The following is a 6000-nucleotide window of genomic DNA, read 5'->3' as shown; positions in this document are numbered from 1 at the left end:
CAGTCTCTGTTTCTCCGCCGACATTTTATATTTTAAGAAGTCACTTGAATAGTTTGCTGAGCTTGAGACCTTGTAAAAATGTTCGCCTAATAAGTTCGCCTGGTCCTGCAGTGTTGTTTGTGTGCCTAGACATGTGAGTAGTGGAATTGTGTATGATGTGTACTCTCCTCTAAACTTTCTTACCTGGGCCCACATTCGTTTTGACGTGACCGTATTATTAATTGAGGATACATATTTTTGCCATGACGATTTCTCTGCCTGCCTTCGAATAAATCGTGCTTTGGCTTTGGCCTGTTTGAAATTTAAAAGGTTGCTATAAGTGGGGTACCTACGTAGGATTCCCCAGGCCTTATTTTGTTTCTTTTTGGCTTCGGTACACTCGTTCGTCCACCAGGGATTTAACCTTTTGTGTACAATACCGGATGACTGGGGTATTGCCTTTTCTGCTGCAGAGATTATTACTTCAGTGATTTTTTTATTAAGTTCATCAATGCTTAGTTCTTGTGAAAAGACAACTTCCAGTCTCGCGTTTTCCGTAAAAAGTGGCCAGTCAGCGAGCTGTAATTTCCACTGGCGTGGCCTTGTGATTAAGGTTGGTGGTAATGATAAAAATTTGATGACTGCGGGCAAGCGATCACTGCCATAAGACTTATCGACGGTTTCCCATTTAAAATCATTAAAAAGAGATGGTGAGCAAAAAGCTAAATCTAAACAACTAAAAGTGCGGGAAGTTGGTGAAAAGTATGTCCGTGCACCTGAATTTAAAAGGCAGATATCATTGGATAGAATAAAACCCTCAACCATTTGCCCTCATTGGTCAGTTTTGATACTGCCCCAAAGAGTACCGTGAGCATTAAAATCCCCCACTAAAATAAATGGCTCCGGTAATTGACCTGTTATATGTTCTAAATGTTTAGTGGTAAAATGGGTGTGGGGTGGGATATACAGCGAGCAAATGGTGATGGTTTTGTGAGTTATAACAGTGGCAGCAACGACTTCTATGTGACTGGTAATCGGAACTTCTCTAACTGCAATACCGCCCTGCACAATAATGGCTACACCACCCGAAAGCCGGTTCATCTGAGTACGGTCGCGCCGTACAACAGTGAAACCTTTTAAAATATGTTTGTGTTTTTCACCTAGGTTTGTTTCCTGTAAGCATAAGGCCACAGGAGAGAAGTTAAATAACCGGTCTTTAATGTCACCTAAGTTATGTAAAAGACATCTACAGTTCCAGTGAATAATAAAAGCCATTATGGAATTGAAGGGTAAAAAATAGCGTTAACAGTTGAATAGGAGGTAGGTAAGATATTAGGTGACGTTGATCTCACGAAGGGTGATACAAAGGAGCGATAACCTTCAGGTTATCGCTTTCTTATTTTGGGTGGTTATTGGGATCTTGGCCCTCTTACCGCGCTCAAGGGAGTGCTTGTCCTTCGGTGTCAATGACACCGGGTTTTTTATGTCGACCTCCATCGCTCTCTCTGAGGCGCTGGAGGACCGACAGTTAGGCGCTGAGACACGTGCCTCGGGCCTTGGGGTTCGTTTGATTTTAGGGCCCTGCGGGGCTGGTGTCTGCAGGGCCGTCGAAGAGGGTGGAGCAGTGCTGACTGCTTCCACCACGGGGGCGGGAGGAGTCACTGCGGCACCACTGCGCGTGGGCTCGGAGGACTCCGGAGGCCTCTGTGACGCTGCCCCCGCCTGCGTCACTTCGGCATAACTTCTTCGGGGAAGGTATGACAGTCTTTTCCTGGCTTCGAAGAACGAGATTTTTTCTTTAACAGTTAGTGCAATGACTTCTTTTTCTTTTTTCCAGCAAGGGCAGGACCGCGAATAAGCTGGGTGATCTCCCTTGCAGTTAACACAATGCGGGGAAGAGGTGCAATTCTCAGATTGGTGTTCGTTGGAGCTGCATTTAGCACAAGTTGTTTGTCCTCAGCATGCATGTGAAGCGTGTCCAAACCTTTGGCACTTGAAACATCATCTGGGGTTTGGAATATATGGTCTTACATTGACTTTAACATAACCTGCATCGAGCGAGGTAGGCATTACGCTTGTTCCGAAGGTGAGTATAACGTGTTTGGTGGGGATTTCTTGATCGCTTCTGCGGATTACTATTCTCTGTACTTTGGTAACATTTTGTTCCTGGAAACCTTCCAGCAGTTCCTCGTCGCTTAATTCAATAAAATCTTCTTCAGATATTACTCCCCTACTTGTATTGAGTGTTCTGTGGGCTGAAACAGTCACTGTCGCCTCGCCAATACTGGTGAGTTCAGACAGCTTATCTGCTTGGTCTTTACTATTCAATTCTAGGAGGAGGTCCCCGCTAGACATTTTGGAGGCTTTGTATGTCTGTCCGATTTTATCTTTCAGGCATTTGGCGACCAGGAATGGAGAAATCTTTCTAATAGGCGTGTTACTTTCACTGTGGACTACGTAGTATTTGGGGAAAGAAGGAGCGTTGCTTCGAAAGGAGAACTGGAATGGTACTTCGGTGCGGCATCTTTTGAGACGCCGATCATGGACAACAGAGATTTGAGCTGCCATAGGAAAGTGTGTGTTTTCGGCAACAGCGCCGACCGCCCACCACGGAGCCCAACGAGGGGACGCGGCAGGGCTTGTGTCCAAGCCTGCACGACGCCAGCCGTACGCCGTCACTATAACCAAATATGGTGTACCCAAGGTAGGATATCCACACAAGGTTAACCCTTGCCGCCGTGGAGAAAGGAAGTAAATGGAAGAGAGAAGAAGACAGGAAAGGTAAAAAGTGAGAGATAAAGACGAAGGTTTGAGGAGAGAGAGACAGGAAGACGCGACTACCGATTTCCCCCGGGTGGGTCAGTCCGGAGGTGCCGTCTACGTGAAGCAGAGGCCAAAGAGGTGTGTTGCCTCCGCCGGGGGGCCTTAAAGGTCCGATCACCCAGCATCGGCTCAACCTCCAGGATCCCCCTTTCCCCGGACACGGCTAAGCCGCGCACGGCTACACGCGGGAGGGTCCAACCCTCGTGTGCTCGGGTCCGTGGTGTCGCAACATACCAAACGCCTGCTGACGCAGACGCCCCTGCGGGGTGTATGTAGATACTGTAAATAAACCCATATGCCTCGTTATCGATGAGAAGCAGTACTTCCCTTTAACAACGTCCTCAGCGTGGATAAGGTGGACGACGGCATGGGCCAGCTACCATCAAATTCATGCCCGGCTACAATCTCGGCAACTGATTACGAGCGATGGGATTGAGCCCCCAATCCTGACACTACGCTGCGACCGTCAGCAGCAGCAACATTAGCGGTACCAACTTTCGTATCATTCACGTCGTCCAGCGAGCGTGTTAAATAGTGCGGCTTTGCCTCCGTCGGGAGGAAGTCGCCAGTTTCAGCTGAAGAGAGTACTGACAACGAATGCGGATCTCAAAGTACGCTGCTCGGCATTTCGCTGCTCAAGAGTTCGGGGTGACTCTGCGGCAAGTACGAATCGCGCAGCTCACCTTGCAACAGAAGCACGCTTGAGACTCCGACTCGGCTTGAACTTGTTTGGCTCAGTTTCTTCGTCTGCGGCTAGGGAGCATGAAAAGGCATGCAAAAGCAACCATCGTTTGTATGCAAGAGCTCCACGCAAAGACTTCCGGCGCTCCTTTTGCTCACGTGAAACTAAAAACGTAGCGTGCCGCGCTTCGTGCGCAGTATTCTCGCGTTTGCGCACGCAAAGCATTTACGTCATCATCATCATCATCAGCCTGGTTACGCCCACTGCAGGGCAAAGGCCTCTCCCATACTTCTCCAACAACCCCGGTCATGTACTAATTGTGGCCATGCCGTCCCTGCAAACTTCTTAATCTCATCCGCCCACCTAACTTTCTGCCGCCCCCTGCTACGCTTCCCTTCCCTTGGGATCCAGTCCGTAACCCTTAATGACCATCGGTTATCTTCCCTCCTCATTACATGTCCTGCCCATGCCCATTTCTTTTTCTTGATTTCAACTAAGATGTCATTAACTCGCGTTTGTTCCCTCACCCAATCTGCTCTTTTCTTATCTCTTAACGTTACACCTATCATTCTTCTTTCCATAGCTCGTTGCGTCGTCCTCAATTTGAGTAGAACCCTTTTCGTAAGCCTCCAGGTTTCTGCCCCATAGGTGAGTACTGGTAAGACACAGCTATTATACACTTTTCTCTTGAGGGATAATGGCAACCTGCTGTTCATAATTTGGGAATGCCTGCCAAACGCACCCAAGCCCATTCTTATTCTTCTGATTATTTCCGTCTCATGATCCGGATCCGCCGTCACTACCTGCCCTAAGTAGATGTATTCCCTTACGACTTCCAGTGCCTCGCTGCCTATTGTAAATTGCTGTTCTCTCCCGAGACTGTTAAGCATTACTTTAGTTTTCTGCAGATTAATTTTTAGACCCACTCTTCTGCTTTGCCTCTGCAGGTCAGTGAGCATGCATTGCAATTGGTCCCCTGAGTTACTAAGCAAGGCAATATCATCAGCGAATCGCAAGTTGCTAAGGTATTCTCCATCAACATTTATCCCGAATTCTTCCCACTCCAGGTCTCTGAATACCTCCTGTAAACATGCTGTGAATAGCATTGGAGATATCGTATCTCCCTGCCTGACGCCTTTCTTTATTGGGATTTTGTTGCTTGCTTTATGGAGGACTACGGTGGCTGTGGAGCCGCTATAGATATCTTCCAGTATTTTTACATATGGCTCATCTACACCCTGATTCCGTAATGCCTCCATGACTGCTGAGGTTTCGACTGAATCAAACGCTTTCTCGTAATCAATGAAAGCTATATATAAGGGTTGGTTATATTCTGCACATTTCTCTATCACTTGATTGATAGTGTGAATATGGTCTATTGTTGAGTAGCCTTTACGGAATCCTGCCTGGTCCTTTGGTTGACAGAAGTCTAAGGTGTTCCTGATTCTATTTGCAACTACCTTAGTAAATACTTTGTAGGCAACGGACAGTAAGCTGATCGGTCTATAATTTTTCAAGTCTTTGGCGTCCCCTTTCTTATGGATTAGGATTATGTTAGCGTTCTTCCAAGATTCCGGTACGCTCGAGGTCATGAGGCATTGCGTATACAGGGTGGCCAGTTTCTCTAGAACAATCTGTCCACCATCCTTCAACAAATCTGCTGTTACCTGATCCTCCCCAGCTGCCTTCCCCCTTTGCATATCTCCTAAGGCTTTCTTTACTTCTTCCGGCGTAGAGCACTGCACGGGCCTGATTTCTCAGCCCGGGGCGGACCCGGGCCCAAGCGTTCATTACCAACCTTAGCCAGCACCCGCATGTGCATAGCTAGGCCCATCCTGTCATGCACGGAAAATAATACCCCCTGTTTTTTATTTACGGATTGTAGGGTATGTGTCAGCTTCACCCTGTCGGGTTGTAATCAGCTGCAGTGGACAAGGAAGAAAAGACTGAAATCTTTGTTTCTCCCTTCGGGACAGCAGTGGTCTGGCCCACTGCCTGTGATGGTATTTATTGCTGGTGCGTAAGCATTTACATTAATTGTAAGATTTGGTCCGATGAGGTCACTTAGCACACAACTATATATATATATATATATATATATAGAGGTTGATGTAGCCGGGGTTGTTAGGTTTAAGCGCGGAGACGAAGATGACGTTAGTATTCTTGGTGACTTATAAATTGTATTTCTTGGTGGTGCTGCCCCTCATCCTTGTCGATTCCATGTAAATACTGTATATATATATATATATATATATATATATATATATATATATATTGCTACGGCATGAGCCGGGCGAGCAGAAGAGGAAGAAGACGTTAGCGTGTGCAGCCTCGGGACGCCATCTTGACTTCACCATCAATCTCGTCCCTTAAATAAAGCCGGTTTAACATTAACCGTAACAGTTTTGTGGTGGAGGTGCTGGGTACTTCGACCAAGACGACGGAGCTGCTGCAGCAAGCACCACGCCGGAGCCGACGCCTCGCTCAACTGCCCCCAATACCACTTGAGATCCCGA

Source organism: Dermacentor variabilis, chromosome 7 (assembly GCF_050947875.1).
Source record: "Dermacentor variabilis isolate Ectoservices chromosome 7, ASM5094787v1, whole genome shotgun sequence".
In the NCBI taxonomy this organism is placed as follows: domain Eukaryota; kingdom Metazoa; phylum Arthropoda; class Arachnida; order Ixodida; family Ixodidae; genus Dermacentor; species Dermacentor variabilis.
This window is presented reverse-complemented; position numbering follows the sequence as displayed.